Raw genomic sequence first — 18,409 nt, 5'->3', positions numbered from 1 at the left:
ATTTTCGCTATCGCGTGATCGGATTTTACAAACTAAAAGAAGTGCTATCAAGTTTATTTCATTTTCATTTTCATTTTCATTTTCATTTTGCAGCATTTGGTGGGGCAATGAGAGCGCAAGTCAGTCCAAAGCCGATGATAAGGAGGGGTAATGGCTGAATAGTCTTTGCTGACCACATAAACGCCATGGGATAGGAAAAGGGTATTTTGGTGTGGGATTAGGGTGTTGGTACAGACTTGACAATATCAATGCTATTCAGATGCAAAATAATTTTAAGGCTCAATAGTGAATCGCATACCTTCCAAAACCAAAAAACAATAATTCACAAAATACCAAGCAAGTCATAGAAAGAAAAAGCGCCCGATTGTTTATTTTGTCAATTATAACAAACGGAAACTTCTACCCTCTTCGGCTCGCCAGTCACCCCGGAAAAAATGTTCCTACAGTTCTGGAAAATATATTATCCCCAATTAAGCCTTTAATCGAATTGTCCGCGTGGTCTTGTAGTACCCCTGCTAGGTAAGAATCAGTCATTGCCATGCATATTAAATGCTAGACATGACCCCATGGATAGCATTTGCATATGTAAAAGCTTTGCTGATGTGACTTTCCTATTAGGCAATTCTCTCATCTCATGTTTGTCTTCAAAACCTTATCAAGCTTAGAAAATTGAAGTTGATAAACAATACATTACAAGGTTCGAATTCCCATATAATGAGATCATTCGTTTGCACTACAACACCATAGGAGATAATACCACATTGGCTGATTACAGTACAAATGTGAAAAATCTCCCTTTTCCCCCTATCCGCAACCCGGGGACGCGCCCTGTTGGATTTCGAAAGCCTCGGAGAATATTACAAACCTTCAATGGCATTCCCATAAAATAACCCACATTGCCCATTCAGGGGTCTGACTGGGCCTATTACCCTCCCTCAGTTTGTAATATGCTCTCCAACTTGGAATTATATTTTCCCGGCACATAAATGACTTCGACAAATGTTCGATATACTATGCAGCGTCATGATCAGTATAACTATATAAGATGACTTGAAGATCTGATTCTTACAGAATTGTTTGCCATTGATTATACATTCAGCTATTCCAATCATTACTGCAAAGGCCATCGACCACATGCCTGAAATCAAAGCTTCCTGGAAGATATAATCCAAGCCCAGGGAAGAAGTGCTATCAAGTTTATTGAGTTCAAAATATTTATGTAATTGTTTATTGAATTGCGGATCTAGAATGTAAGGATTAATACTGAAATGTTTCTGAAAAAAAAGACAATACACATGGAATAGTTTAGATCTCTGTTAGTTCAATGTTCTGTTTAACTATTAAGATGATTCTACAATTATTTGTTTGATACTTGCTATTTTATTTCAATGATAGATTAGTAAAGATTAACTTAACGGTGGAGAACTGATATGTTCTATTCGACCAAAAGGGAAATCCCCTTTTTCGATACCTATATTATACGAGGTAACACGAAGTTGTGAGATACTCATTTCATGATTATGAGTGACCGAAGCATGTATAAAACTCGGAGCAATAAACGATAGGTCTCTATCTTTGTAAAATAACTAAGTACGGTTTATTCTATTCTAGACGGAAAACCTCTAAATTAAGTATAAAGTGATAATAGTTCAGACTGATATTGTCTAATAAATTTTCAGAAGACTTACTGGACATGATAGATTACAAATCGTTGCATTGTATAATGAAAGGAGTTATCGTTGCATCCGTAGACTTTAAGATCTAGACTCAAGAACAGCTTGCACGACCTAGGATATCCAGAAAAAAATCTTCATAATATTCTACCGTTTTTAAGCTATTCATTGACCACCAAAACTACAGAAATACGTAGAGAAAACCTCATAATACATAACGCTTGAAAAAAAATCCGGTTTTGAATGGTTAAATCGATACCACCCCTACACATGAAATCTTGCTTACTTTTAGTGTGTTCCTTCCTGCGATGTTTGAGTTGTAATCATCGATCTGCAATCCATTGATTCATTAGCACCACTTGAGGCTTAAGTCTTTAAACATTCACTTTTCAGATAACAGCTGAGCTATGCAACAGCATTCGTTTCACCCACTTTCATCGTCATCGTCGTGTCGTCACCCACCGCACAACAATGATATCTTTTTCGCGAGGTCGTTGTAATCTCTCTCGTTATCTCGTTCGTTATTCGTTTGATTGTAACTAATTGTTCGTTTGTTTTTTTTTTTTTCGTCGTAGCACTCTTTCACTTTTTGTCTTCTCCGGGTGGTGTTTAGGACATTGCTTACGTTGTTTTTTTTTTTTGCGAATGTTTCGCTTCTTCGTTACCGCACGAAAACCCACCAAAGCACTAGCACTCACTAATCACCAATCAATCGCTATCAGCAGGTTCCCCGCAGTGCGCACCGATAACTTTTTTGTTTTGCTAATTAGCAAAAGTGAACGACCAAGTATCCAGTATCGATCGAAAGTCTAGATTGTATGCAAAGCACTGTGCTATATGCATGTACCTTTCTACCCACCTAATGTGAAATTCGAAATCGGCGCAATTTTTGACACATTCAACCATCGAAAACACGCACTCACTCTGACTGTTTATTTATCGAACGTTACCAACGCAACCACAACGACGCGAAACGTGCGACTGACAAAACGCGACCGAAAAGCTCACCTGCGAGTACCAGGCGGAGTACCTATCGAGTACTGGTCAACAACGCGACGATGACGACAACGACGAACGCCGACGCCGTTCCTGCTGCACCGCGGCCCGCGAGAATTCAAACTTCCTTTCTCCTCTCGCGCGGTGAACCGCCTCCGCACTTTCCTGAATCTGTGCGGGTTGCACAAAAGCGTTTCTTACTTGAATTGTTAGGTACTGCAAGCTGCACTCTTGTAGAGTTCTTCCAACGCACCACGCGGTCGCACAAAAGGAAAGAACTGCTTTTATTTTTCACTTTTTTTCCCTACTGATTTAAATAATGAGTTCCACTTTGACACGACGCAACTGACACAAGTGCACAGCACACCTTGATGGAGACGCGTGGCGTGAGGAGAACACTTCGCACACTACTGATTGCGGCTAGGCTAACCTACTGCGATTCGAATAACTGTGTCACGCTGTTGTTCAGCAGTTTAGCAGAACTCGCCAAACAAAGCTCTGAAGAACTGAGTTAAAATATTGGAATTTGGTGCTGCATGTGTAAACCAAACCTTAAGGTATAAACTCAATGAAAACCTCCGCGTGCATTGAGCAATTTGCTCCCACCGGTTTACGATCTTTACCAAAAACTGCGACATACCAATCAAAACCGAATCGACCCACTAACAACAGTGAGTGGTGAAACATAGTGGCAACAGTTTTCAGTCAAAAAATACTTGCAAGATACAATATAGGGTATGTGTGCCATCAGTAATCTCACGCTCCCATATTCATCCTATTCGAAAACAAGCGATTACGGCACCGATTGATTCCGTTCTTTTTGTTTTCATGCGTGCTCACTTCTAACAAAAAATACAAAAATATGAAACAAAACAAACAATGCTTCAATCCTTTGTTTTTCGTAGGATGAAAATGGGAGCCACATGCTTAAGAAGGGAACTAATACCCTACCATATCTACAAGGTGAACACGCGGTTATTCAGCAAGATAAAACTGAGGGTGACGGGTTCGATCTTGGTTCGATCACAGATCGGATCACGAACTTTTCTTAATAACTAAATAGGAAATTTTGCCATTTTTACAATAAGTTTTTGACCTGAAACCTGTAGTCACTACATAATGGATTCTTTTTTTTTTTGCTGGTCGCTGTAGCACCACACAGAGGAAATCAATCTCAATCGCTATAGGTAGACTTGGCCGTCGTTGTTCTCCCTTTTCTGCGGCGACGTCGCGTCGTTTACATGGCTCATTGATCGACAACAACCCTACATACAACTGCACTGCTGTTTTGCCATATGATGTCGTGTGTAGGCTTGGTACCTATACTACAACTATTAGGAGCTGTTAAATGTCTGCTCCATACACATTATTGAGTTGAAAAATGCTCAGGTGGTGCCCCGCGGAGTTCCAGCGGTAACAGTGAAGCCCTCTACAATCTACGAGGTGTAAGAAATTTAGTTCAACAGTCATAGCAAATCAAGCTAAATGAACTGATATTTATCCAATAACCATCCACCTACAATTTTGATTGCTCACTCGATAATCTTCCACAAAATCACTTTAGTGGGAGTCCACTGTGCATCGATGTGTGAGTATACTTATAAGAAGAATTTTGCTAGCACTTAGCAGTACATATTACGAAGTCTCGCGACGCGACTGAAATCGTCGCGAATGGAACACAACGAAGGAGGCGGTTATAGGTTTGTTAGAATTAACCCCTCGTGCGTTACTATGGATACCTACTAAAGAGTAGGTGTTTGTTTGTGGGTCGTATCGTATGGATGCCGGCAATAAATGGTTTGTATGACGGATAAATGGTCACTACTACCCCACAGAACTATCCGCAGAGGATTCTATGGGGAACGAAAACACCGACATTTGTACGGCTCAGCAGGTCCGTTTCAGGATTTCTGTTCCGTAGAAATCATCAAAAATAAAGTCTGTCTACAGTTTAAACACTTTCATTAAAATAAGCATTCTCACATGAGAATAAAACGACAAGTATGTCTGATAAGGGGTCGTCAATAAATGACTTAGCATTTCATGGGGGAGGGGGAGTCCCTAAACACTCCCCCTCCCCCCCGTGGCTACGCCACTGATAGACTCCCTCAGATATAAAATTCATTTGGAGGAATGGTTGTGATTTTTTTTAATTAATCCACCTAGCGGTGGTGGCGCCTTTCTTGTGCCTTCGAAAACCCATTTCGACAAAACTCAAGTAACATGCTGATGAATATCGCACTTTCAAACGTTTAACAAAAATCAATTTCATGACGACAGAAATTATAGGGTATCGCGCCACTTGGGCGGTGGCTTCTATATTCGTCTGTTTTCCACTATAACTCAGTCAATTTTGAACCAGTTGACTTGAAATGTTGTACACGGGTAGATACTATACCTATCTCATCACATTCCAAAAGTTGTGTCAATTGATTCAAATTTGACTGAGTTATAGTGGAAAACAGACGAATATAGAAGCCACCGCCCAAGTGGCGCGATTCCCTATCGCTTATCTGGCTTTTGATGTTTGATTTTTGATTTAAGAGTTTAAAAAGTTGAAATCTTGAATTTTCAGCCGCCATTTTGGATTCAAGTCCGCCATCTTGAATATTCTGGTTGCCATTTTGGACTCCGGACTACTTCCCCATACAATATATACCCATATTGAATGGTTCTGGAGCCTCAAACTCCATTAAACAGCCGCCATTTTGAATATTACGGGCGCCATTTTTGAACTTCAGACATTTTCAACATATCAAATATATCCATATTCATGATTTTAGAGCCTAATACTTTACTTATGACACACATGTGATACAAGAATCACTGTACAATTGCGCTTGAAATGAGTGCCATACTGGAAATTCTCTCAGTCCAAGTCAGTCTTGCTAAAATTTTCTTGACACTGTATACCGTTGTACAGGAATCACACTCGTATCACATGTCTGTCCGGGGTATAAACATCCATTAAACAGTGAAACTCGCTGGCTCAGCGGGATAAGGATCTACAGGGTCGTTTACGGTATTTCATTGACCCAATACTCAGGCAGAGGATGATTCATCCAAGCAGGAGCAGAATTTAAGAAGGCTCTTCACAGAAAGGCTGGTATTTACAGAACAGGCAAATAATAATAAAAGGGGGGGGGGGGTCAACTAACTACAACTGCGATCCAAACAAGACGAGGCTTGACGGTTCCGTTGTGAACCCGGAGAAACGAAGCAAAGGAACATTGGTGAAAGGCCTTAGAAACTCATGGCTGCTCTTTCTTCCCAAGGATAGGCTACACCTGAGGCTAGTTATATTAACAATTTATTTGTGACGTCACAATAGGGGTCTTACTTGCATGCTTTCTTGGTGTTTTCTAACGGATCCGGAGTGGAACGGTTGCGGAGTGGAGTGGTTGCGTTTGTAAAGGGTGTCTGGCTTCTTAAAGATGATCGGAGTCTCGACCGGCAATGGCGGTGACCGTGGCTGGAGACAATGGCGGAATAGTACTGGAGCCGACAATTCTCGGATACTTATTCAAAACGACGTATCAACATAGGATTTGCGTGTATTATACGTCGTTTTGAAAAAGTATCCGAGAATTATCGGACTGCCATATCGTCGGTATCAGCTTCGCCGGAAACCTCACGTTCGCCACGGGAAACTCTTTCATCGCCGCACTGTCGAGTAACTTGTTGAAAGATACAAAGAAAAAGGTCCCTTGACGTGGACCTGAACACTATGGATTAACACCCTACAACGTCACACCTAACCTCTAACTTTTTCTTGTCACTATAATTACCTTTTTCTTATACTTTTTATGTTCTCGTTTAACTCATTAGTTGTAATTTTTTTGTTTGTGCACTTCTTCATTGCATTTTTACTATAATTTAATTGAATAATATTAGTTTTAGGTTACATTTTAGATACTCACGCAACTAACCGTACTAACAGAATATCAACGAGCAATTTTAATATAACACATTTACTAACATTCTTATTCGTAACTTTTAACAAAACCTATAATATAAGAAAATGAACAACACTAATTTTTAAAGAAATTTCACCAACGAAAAACAATTATTACACATTTCTTACATTTACGTTTACTATTTACACGCGCGCGCACTACAACTTCTTACGAGGATCACAATTTGTACAAAAAGAGAAATTTTTGCATCCAATATGCTTCTTTTATAGAACGCCATTCAGCATAAGAATCCGAAATGGCCTCTATGTTCTGGCGTTTCATGCTTGCCCATCCTGTTGTACGCAGCACCATCTGTGGGCGAGCAAGGCATCAACAGGGCTGTGTAAGTGTTTTGCCCAAGCTCAAACTGCTCGAACTCTCTCGCATCTTGTCTGACCTGGCATGGCATCAATGCGGAACACGCACTCACTCGCGACTTGTCAACCAGTGAGTGTGATTGTTCTGGTTTGCCTTTTGGAAAGGTCATAATTAGGAAAAAAAAAACTACTTGAGGTGGAGCCTTCAAGTTAAAATTGGAACCGAACGGTTACAACAGCCACCATCTTGAATTACGAGACGCCATCTTGGATATTCTGGTCGACATTTTCGATCTCCGTGCATCTTCCTCATATCCCTGCTCATATCAAATATACCCATATTGAATGGCTTTAGAGCCTATAACTCCATTCAAAAGTCGTCATCTTGACTTTTAAGCTACCACCTTGGATTTTCGAGCGCCATCTTGTATATTGTAAGCAATTTTCTTTCCGAGGGTTTCGGGTTTTTAAAAAAGACTGCACATCATGACAGTTGAGTCAAGACTGATTTTATTTCAACAGAAAATTAATATCGATCACACGATCGGTTCTACTTAGTAACTACCCTTTGGACCTACGCACTGTTTCTGCTAACCTAAGCACTCAACGTTCGCGACTCGGTGCACTGACCGGTGTGCTGTCCGGGTCACGTTTCCTTTATGGTGGACGACCGTGGTTTGGTGCTAACTTGTATCTTGTATATTCATGGTCTTAGAGCCTAAAACACCATTAAACAGTCGCCATCTTGAATTTGGAACTGCCATCTTGGTTTTTCTGGTCCAGACATTTTCCCCATACCAAATATACTCATATAGGGCTTTACATTGTTTTGATTTTGTATGGGATTTTGAGGTTTCTTGGCCTTGCTGTTTACAAAATGTCTGTAAGAGTGAAAGAGATGGCGAAAATTTCATGCAGTACCCTTATGCATGATTTTAGAACCTAAAACTCCATTAAATGCCCGATAACGAAATGATACTAAATGTTTACCGCAAGTGAGCAAGGCTACTCACTGCTTTTTCAGCTCTGTTTGTATTGTCGGGCCGCCACCAAACCGGACTTGCCGGCTGTTCGGGTTCGTTTGGAAGTTGACCATCAATGTTAACTTCTTTTCCCGATCAGCCTAGATAGCTGTGTAGTGTCGGTAGCGGTTATCTCAATCGGCTAAGAATAACACTACGGACCGCCTGATCCAGTGGTAAGAGTCCACTAAACAGGTGACCCCTAATTCATGGTGTTATGCGGCTTTATGCTTACCGTGCCAAAGAATGAATGGTTAGGGGGGGTCTAATAAAAACCTAACCACAAACGGAGCCTGTGGAGAATTAGGGCGTCCTCCACAGTATTACGCCCTTACTGCGCTAACCGGAGCAATTTGAGGCTAAATAAGGGCGGGGTTATTCAAATGTTGTTAATTAGCTTACATTACTGCCTATATGGGTTCGCTTAATGCGTTTTCGCCATTGGCGTTTTTCAATTGACACCGATTTGGTTGGTCGTTGATGTTTCCTTTTTGTGCTGTGATTGTGAAGAGTGTAATCCTGTCTAGTTTGGGTAGTGGCTACGACAAGGAAACCTCAGATCAATTTTCAGCGTAAAAAGCGTATGTAGCCCAAGTGGATCTACTTCAAAAAGTTCAATTTCGTAGGGTAACTTCTGTATAGGTTACCTTGTGAACCCAGCTTTGCTTTTTTCATTATATATGAACTGTCGTGCCTCGAGCATGGTATATTTTCGAATAACGTTAACAGTATGTTTCAACCTTTCTTTATGGATGCCTTCAAGTAAGCTCTTGTTTTCAGCATCTTTTCGCTGATATTTGGCATCTGAAGTAGCTCAAACATTGATTTGAGATGCTTCACTTTGATGGAATACTTAGGTAGTACAGTTCATGGTTAACTTAACATACACTGAAATAAATTTTGTTGTGGAAACTACCGATTCCATAGTAAAATTACTAACCGTACCTATGATTCTCAACCGACAACAATTTCCAGTTAATTCCACTAAAACACTGTCAACTTAACTAGCAGTGCAGTTAACATAACCAAAAATAATCTCAATTTAATAAATGAGCATTGTATTTTTAACCATACTGTGTTGTAAAATGCGTGTCCTGGAAAAATTAACAATGTTTTGTTGTTGAGACGACTATGCTTTTAGTTGAATTTACTAGAATGCATTGTAATTTCAAGCATATTTCAGTTACCTTAACAGATTTTGTTGTCGGTTGAGAATCATAGGTACGGTTAGTAATTTTACTATGGAATCGGTAGTTTCCACAACAAAATTTATTTCAGTGTAGAATTGCACCTAACCCAACTCTGCATGAGCAGAATTTGTCAGTTGGTTGGCTGATTGGCATGTGTCAGATGAGGACTCTCCATTTGATCTTTTTGCACTTTGGAGTGTTCCTTCGCAAACTTTGCGTATTCAGGCGTCCCTGCTCAACAAGCTAGGGAACCTGTAATAATTGGTTGCGTTCACATTTTATGGATAACTCGCTTCCATTGCTGCTCCAAGAGAGTTTCATTATGGTTTTGTTATTATAACGCCCTTCATTGTGGTATACCATAGCTACTGCTTTGAAAGAAGCTTGTCCTCTGCGGTCTGTGCAGACCGAAAGAGGTATTCCTGAATGGAACTCGGACCTGTTCAAGTTCTAAATGTCTTCGGATAAACCAGTCTTTTGTATAGCTACGAATCTTTAGCTTCTACCCCGAGGATTGTAGCTATAGAATCGATTTAGTGGGCACTAAAAAGCTCTGCTTACTTCAAATCTCCTGCAGCAAATGGGGCTTTGTCCTATTTTTCTCCAGAGGGATTTGAGTTTTTCAAACATGTTTTGAACTCTTGTAGTTTTCTATTGGGTATTTTCATGGCGTGAAATTACTCTGTAGTTTTATCCCGAAAGGGTGCGCGCGTTGTAAAAAGAAGGAATAAGTTCCAGATTTATCTGGTTACGTCGTTCTTTCTGAAATGCTCGAAACGCATTGTCGATTATCACATCTGTGATGTTCGTCTGGCTAACATGCCTGTTCATGTGAACTCACATGTCTCCCAATTTGGGATGTCCACAGTGACTCTTTTACACAAAGTTGTGTACGTTTTCAAGAAAGCACTCGCTCAAACGTAGTTTTTGCTTGGGTGATTTCTTGAATATTGAGGATGCTTTTGATGACGTGCCTTTCTATGTCATATTGAAAGTCGCATGACGTCGCAAGCTGCCTCCAATGAGCTATACGCTCTTTTTACGCTTATGCGTTTTACAGTGTCCTTTTCAGGGCATTCCCTCTTCTAGGGCACCCCTTCCTATTTCATCACCTTTCCCTTTCCCAATTCCCATCCCTTGTCCCATTCTCCCTCAGGTAAATGATGAAATAGGCTCATATGTATGGCGATGGCACAAATGTCCCAAATGGAGGATAACGTGCCTCTGGAGCCGGCCTTCTGATACCTGAAAGCAACTCACTGCTTTTTCAGCTCTGTTTGTATTGTCGGGCCGCCACCAAACCGGACTTCGCACAATCAAGTCGCGACGCGACCCAACTCGCGACGTTTTTTTAATCATGTCAAATGTAGTGCGCATCCTTCCCGTTGTTGTCAGCAACACAGCGCACTAGATGCGAAACAGATGCGACACTTGTGGTCCAAGGAAATGGCAATTTTTGATTGAATGTCGGTCTTGATTCCAACCGGATAGACAATAGCTTAGATGACGAGACCTGTGCTTTCGGTATTTGCCAGGCAGCCATTGCACAATGGTCCACGAAACAGATTTACGAGGAAAGATGCATTCAGCGCCTTCAAATGATTTTCTAGATTAATATGGTCTTCTACAAAGTTGTCCCTAAAAATAAGGCCCTCTTTTCAATATACAGGGGATGGCCAAAATGTTTGGGATAAGCAACTTTTTTTTCACTCACAAAAAAGTTCAACATGCTATAACTTTTCATAGAGCGTGTGAGAATCTTTCTCTGTAATGATTATTCAACAACTGTATTCATTATTTGTATATACTTTAGTACCGATACTTCAATATTACATACAATGATTCACACTCCAGACAACAATAACAACATCTCCACATATGACAGATACTCAATGTAAACATACACGCTAAACGTAATAGAGTAATACAATAATTTATTATGTGCATACCACAAGGTACCACAGAGCGCATTAAAAATCTCAAATTTTGGATGTTTGTCAACTTATTATATGTGCATCATTGGTACAAATTTGGGCTCGATTGATTAATATTTCGCATAGTTAGAACCGTTCGGGTAAAACACTATGTTTAGACAACTCATTTTTGAGCTGTCGTATCTCGGAAACCAGTGAACAAAATTAAATGAAATTTTGAACGTACACTAACAATATGTAAATGCTTCACAAACTATTAAAACATAGGTACTTTTTAATCGTTAAAAAAAGTTATCAATGAATTGATACTTTTTTGGATTTTTTTCGAAAAAATGTATTTTTTTACATCAATGCCAATAAATTTTCGTGTTGATATCCAATTTTCCACTTCTGTTCTCAAATTATCTCTAATAAGATATATTAGATCCTATTTTGATTGAAGGAAGAACACATTTGATAACACTAGTTTACAGCATTTTTGAACTCGGTAAGCTGATGATCGTTTTTGGTGTAGAATCATGCCCTGAGTTCGAAAACGCGAAGGAAAAAAATTACAGTAGAGCGGAAATTTTTTCGACTTTCCATACAAGGTTGATGATTTGAAATCGATTTTTGTTCTATTTTTAAGCAAAGTCGCTCACTTCACACATCTCATTCTCTGCAATCAAAGCTCCGATTGAGCTGATTTTTTTACTGTAACTCACCCACATATGATATGTCAAATAAACGTTGAAAAAGAATTTTTAAATTGTTCTTTTCTTATTGAAAAAAATAAATTTCTTCACCCACATATGATATGTCAAATAAACGTTGAAAAAGAATTTTTAAATTGTTCTTTTCTTATTGAAAAAAATAAATTTCTTCAAAAAATTTTCGAAATTTTGCCAAAATTTAAGAAGATTGTCCCCAAAACTCACCAATATCTTAATTTTCATCAATCTGACGCAAAACCTGCATTCAGATGATCGAATGGTATTATATTCAGCTTTTAATTTATGGAAAAAGATTTAAAATTGGTTGAACAAAACCCAAGATATTTGAATTTTATAAAATTCCATATTTTTAAAAGTTGTAAAACTCGATATTGAGCTAAAACTCAAAAACTGTTCTACTTTAAATTTTTTGAAGCACGGTTTCGAAATCAGCGCTTAATTATGCTTCAAAAATTTTGGTCGTTGACACAAGTTCACGACTTTCGTTTTACTTTGTAAACTAGTGTAATTTTTGTATGGTATTGTACATTTGACTTATTTTCCTCTATATGGATAAAAATTTCAACCCGGTATAACTTAATTCGTCGTGAGAAAATATTACATTTTATAGCATCGTATTAAGTATCAATATAATGTAGATAAACATTAAAAAAAATCATTCAATTCAGTTCACTGGTTTCCGAGATATGACAGTTCAAAAATTAGTTGTCTAAAAAATAGTGTTTTTCAAAGAAATTGGTAACCAAACTTCGTTTATATTATACGTTTGAACGGTAAATATTTAGTATAGATATCTCCACTACCCGAAAACTCCCCCTAGCTAAACGCCCTGGGACCCGGGAGTCAAAAGACGGCCTTGAGTGTCCACCCCAGAAGCAGCCGAGGCTCAGAGCAGCTGCTTGGGGCTTAGGCCCGTCCCCTTCTGGGTCGGAGCGATGGACTCCCGGGGTCAAAGTTTGTTTCAATTCTCAGCGCACGAAAATGCGTGTTTTTGGAAGTTCTAAAAGTGGTTCTTAGGCGACTTTGACGAGAAACTTGAAACAAAACAGATAAAGAAATAAAACGATTTGTTGTAGCATCACCCTATAAAAACCATGGGAAAATGCTCCAAATTTGGTAAAAACAGTTTAAACGCTCTATCTTTTTTGTTTCAAATTTCCCATCAGAGTTATCTAAGAACCATTTTTAGAGCTTTAAAAAACGCACATTTTCGTGCGCTGAGAATGCTGTTGCTACGTCATTCCGTTTAAACGATATTGACGATTTTATAGAAAAAAAAAAAATAGGCACTTTTCAAGTATTTTTCACTTGAGTTACAAAAATAACAACCCTCTAATTTTTTGATATGTTTTATAAAAACATTTCTTTTTTTGAATGCGGACAAAAGATATTTTTTATGTTTGCCCCAACCCGTCATAACACCTCTTTAAAAAACTATGATTTTTAAAGAAAATGCCTGTAACTTTTGAACCAAAAGAGATAACAACCATCTCAGCGCACGAAACGACGCGTACTCAAATGCTCTACAAGTGTTTCTTAGGCGACTTTGATGAAAAATCGAAACTGGAAAATTTAACGCCAGAAAACCGGTTTTTCTTGAACCACCCTAAGCTTATTCAGAAAAATACCTCTAGATCGGTCAATTTTAAAGCTACATAAAAAGTGTCTTCAGCAAACTTGCTCAAAATTGATATATCTACAACTATCCATATTTGCCTAAAACTCATTTAAAGGCGTTGTATGCATCTTTTCTTGTAAATCTGGATCGTGGACCACTGTGCATTGTGACGGCCATCTTTGGATTCAATCATATATGTCCTTAAACAGCCACTATGTTGAATTTTGAGTCTTCGTCTTAGATTTTAGACCGTTATCTTGTACATGTATCTTGTATATTAATTGTCTTAGAGCCTAAAACACCATTAAACAGCTGTCATCTTGGATTTTAGACCGCTATCTTCGATGTTCTGGTCATCATTTTCAGACTCCGGACATCTTTCCCATGCAATAAGAGTCGTACACAAATTACGTCACGTCCTTAGGGGGAGAGAGGGTTTCGCACAATGTGACGACCTTTACGAAAAATATTGAAGTCCCATACAAAAAGTGTGACATAGAGGGGAGGGGGTTCAAAAAGGTCGATTTTTACATGACATAATTTGTTTATCACCCAGGCCCGTGCAGAGAGAAGCTGACAAGGGAGGGGTTTTTGCTCATTTTGGCGAAGGGCGGAGGGCGCGCAGTGTATGGAACATCTGCAATGCTGAACAGCAGCGGCGTCAGAGAGCCGATCAAAAAGAGGACGACAACAAGGTGTTACCCTACGTCTCCACTAGACAGAAATGTCTTGCCATTTTGCTGCCAGAAAGAGAAAACGTAACAGAAATGATCAACACCGCTGCTTTCCATGCAAACAGCGAGAGAACATTTCTGTCATGACACATCTGTCCAGCAAAATGGCAAGACATTTCTGTCTAGTGGAGACGTCGGGTTACTAGGACTTGTGGAGAATACGTCTTTGTCATCATTGCTCATTGCACACTGCTTCCGGAGCGTGGGCTGTGCACGTTGATGAGGTATGCTAAAACATGATTCTGCTTTAACATCCTACCACGTGTTCATGTTTCTGAAATTTCAAAGCCTGCTTGGGACCTGTCCATAGACTACGTAGACTCTTAGGGGGGGACGGGGGGGTCTGGCCAAAGTCTACGCTCCATACCAATTTCGAAAATTTTGTATGAACAAAAGTCTAGGAGGGGGGAGGGGGGGGGTCTGAGATGACCGAAAAAAAGTCTACGTAGTTTATGGACAGCACCTTGACGTTGCAATATGACAAAATCATCAATCATAATGTAGAGACAAGAAAAAGTGGGGCTCTTCTTCACAAAAACAAAATGTCTTCTATGTGCTAGCAGAGATACCATGCGGAACATATGGATGGGGAAGGCCAGGAAGGACAGCATGTCATAAAAGTTCACGTTCAAGGTCCTTCAAAGGCAACAGCAATGATCAAGGTGCTGGCAAACAAGGGAGGGGGGGAGGTGGGTTTGTGGTCTTGGATGGAGCTACACGGAGAGATGATCGAGAGCTCGCTGAGATGTTTCCAACGAAACAGGTTGCCAGGCAACAAGTCACAAACAAACTTCTTCTCTCCCCTGTGATGGAACGACCACCTTTCTGTTTGATTTTATTATCGTTGATGACTTTTGGCATGTGAGGTGGAGATTAAATCGAAAAAGCTCGATTAATGCATATAAACAGCAATCAAGAACCGATGGAACCCCCGCTGACTATATTGAGTCAAGGGGAAAATATCTGCGTCGGCCATGTACGTTACTAAGATTCAATCCAAGAACTGCCGCCGCACACCACACATTCCTCGTGTCGCCTACTGCGTGGTTCAAATGCCCACCGGATTGCATCACTTGCACCGACCAGAGGACCGGTTTTTAACTCTCTTCGCGATGAGGATAAGATACCTACGGCGGCGCAGGTCAGCAGCAAACTATCACAAAAGTTGCTACCACTTGTGAAGGCGACAACGCCTCATGTAAAATCTCAGTAATTGTGACAATTTGTTCGAGGGCTCAAATTCCAATCAAGCGCCTATAACTTCATCCCAGTTAGCCATATTGACACGTTCGAAACGACCGTTTCAGTTGGGAAAAATGTCATAGTAACCAAAAGTGCACGCTTGCTTATCCATGAACCATTTACGATTTTCCCTCTCAAATCTGCCTCCTATGAGAAACCTGCGCATATCGGTATGTGCCATACTGATTGAGCAAAATTCTGCATAACTTTCCGTTGTTGTTGAACAACAAATTACGGCGCGCAAGTTCGTGGGCAGTGCCATTCATGCCTACGCCGGGCTATCAACAACTACCTATAGCTCTAGCATACTGATGGCACACGAGAAACCGAAAAGAATGTGATCTGCGCGGCAAGGCGATTCACGATATTTACCTACCAGAGCCTATAGTCGGCAATTTAAATTACAGATTTCCACCTTTTCGTCGCACCTTGCATTTGCCTTGCAAGGGTTAATCACTTCCGGAGGGCAATTTGTGAGCAACAGGGCTGGGCATTTATCAGATTAGCATAGCATTGCCGTCAAATCTGCAACCACGTGATACACTTCATGCTGTGAATTCGAATTAGATTTGAATTGGATTTGGATTGGATTTGGATTGGATTTGGATTGGATTTGGATTGGATTTGGATTGGATTTGGATTGGATTTGGATTGGATTTGGATTGGATTTGGATTGGATTTGGATTGGATTTGGATTGGATTTGGATTGGATTTGGATTGGATTTGGATTGGATTTGGATTGGATTTGGATTGGATTTGGATTGGATTTGGATTGGATTTGGATTGGATTTGGATTGGATTTGGATTGGATTTGGATTGGATTTGGATTGGATTTGGATTGGATTTGGATTGGATTTGGATTGGATTTGGATTGGATTTGGATTGGATTTGGATTGGATTTGGATTGGATTTGGATTGGATTTGGATTGGATTTGGATTGGATTTGGATTGGATTTGAATTGGATTTGGATTGGATTTGGATTGGATTTGGATTGGATTTGGATTGGATTTGGATTGGATTTGGATTGGATTTGGATTGGATTTGGATTGGATTTGGATTGGATTTGGATTGGATTTGGATTGGATTTGGATTGGATTTGGATTGGATTTGGATTGGATTTGGATTGGATTTGGATTGGATTTGGATTGGATTTGGATTGGATTTGGATTGGATTTGGATTGGATTTGGATTGGATTTGGATTGGATTTGGATTGGATTTGGATTGGATTTGGATTGGATTTGGATTGGATTTGGATTGGATTTGGATTGGATTTGGATTGGATTTGGATTGGATTTGGATTGGATTTGGATTGGATTTGGATTGGATTTGGATTGGATTTGGATTGGATTTGGATTGGATTTGGATTGGATTTGGATTGGATTTGGATTGGATTTGGATTGGATTTGGATTGGATTTGGATTGGATTTGGATTGGATTTGGATTGGATTTGGATTGGATTTGGATTGGATTTGGATTGGATTTGGATTGGATTTGGATTTGGATTTGGATTGGATTTGGATTGGATTTGGATTGGATTTGGATTGGATTTGGATTGGATTTGGATTGGATTTGGATTGGATTTGGATTAGATTTGGATTAGATTTGATTTCGATTCGATTTCGATTCGATTTCGATTCGATTTCGATTCGATTTCGATTCGATTTCGATTCGATTTCGATTCGATTTCGATTCGATTTCGATTCGATTTCGATTCGATTTCGATTCGATTTCGATTCGATTTCGATTCGATTTCGATTCGATTTCGATTCGATTTCGATTCGATTTCGATTCGATTTCGATTCGATTTCGATTCGATTTCGATTCGATTTCGATTTGATTTCGATTTGATTTCGATTCGATTTCGATTCGATTTCGATTCGATTTCGATTCGATTTCGATTTGATTTCGATTCGATTTCGATTCGATTTCGATTCGATTTCGATTCGATTTCGGTTCGATTTCGATTCGATTTCGATTCGATTTCGGTTCGATTTCGATTCGATTTCGATTCGATTTCGATTCGATTTCGATTCGGTTTCGATTCGATTTCGATTCGATTTCGATTCGATTTCGATTCGATTTCGATTCGATTTCGATTCGATTTCGATTCGATTTCGATTCGATTTCGATTCGATTTCGATTCGATTTCGATTCGATTTCGATTCGATTTCGATTCGATTTCGATTCGATTTCGATTCGATTTCGATTCGATTTCGATTCGATTTCGATTCGATTTCGATTCGATTTCGATTCCATTTCGATTCGATTTCGATTCGATTTCGATTCGATTTCGATTCGATTTCGATTCGATTTCGATTCGATTTCGATTCGATTTCGATTCGATTTCGATTCGATTTCGATTCGATTTCGATTCGATTTCGATTCGATTTCGATTCGATTTCGATTCGATTTCGATTCGATTTCGATTCGATTTCGATTCGATTTCGATTCGATTTCGATTCGATTTCGATTCGATTTCGATTCGATTTCGATTCGATTTCGATTCGATTTCGATTCGATTTCGATTCGATTTCGATTCGATTTCGATTCGATTTCGATTCGATCCAAATCCAATCCAAATCCAATCCAAATCCAATCCAAATCCAATCCAAATCCAAATCCAATCCAAATCCAATCCAAATCCAATCCAAATCCAATCCAAATCCAACCCAAATCCAATCCAAATCCAATCCAAATCCAATCCAAATCCAATCCAAATCCAATCCAAATCCAATCCAAATCCAATCCAAATCCAATCCAAATCCAATCCAAATCCAAACAAAATCCAATCAAAATCCAATCCAAATCCAATCCAAATCCAATCCAAATCCAATCCAAATCCAATCCAAATCCAATCCAAATCCAATCCAAATCCAATCCAATCCAAATCCAATCCAAATCCAATCCAAATCCAATCCAAATCCAATCCAAATCCAATCCAAATCCAATCCAAATCCAATCCAAATCCAATCCAAATCCAATCCAAATCCAATCCAAATCCAATCCAAATCC

The 18,409-nt window shown here is 39.4% G+C and overlaps 1 protein-coding gene across 2 annotated transcripts in view; it reads right to left on the bottom strand.

The window, feature by feature from the left end:
* LOC109401225 (uncharacterized protein DDB_G0284459) overlaps nt 1–2,747 on the bottom strand; it is a 337,393-nt gene extending 334,646 nt beyond the window's left edge. The window contains exon 1 of one of the 2 annotated variants that reach the window (XM_062842581.1): nt 1,960–2,747. The gene's annotated coding sequence lies outside the window, so the exon portion shown is untranslated. The remainder of the gene's footprint in view (nt 1–1,959) is intronic. The other variant, XM_062842583.1, reaches the window with a different exon arrangement.
* Between the last annotated feature and the right edge of the window lie 15,662 nt (nt 2,748–18,409).

Source organism: Aedes albopictus, chromosome 3 (genome assembly GCF_035046485.1).
Source record: "Aedes albopictus strain Foshan chromosome 3, AalbF5, whole genome shotgun sequence".
NCBI lineage: Eukaryota > Metazoa > Arthropoda > Insecta > Diptera > Culicidae > Aedes > Aedes albopictus.
Note: the sequence above shows the minus strand (reverse complement) of the source record. Positions and strands in the feature narration are given on the sequence as shown.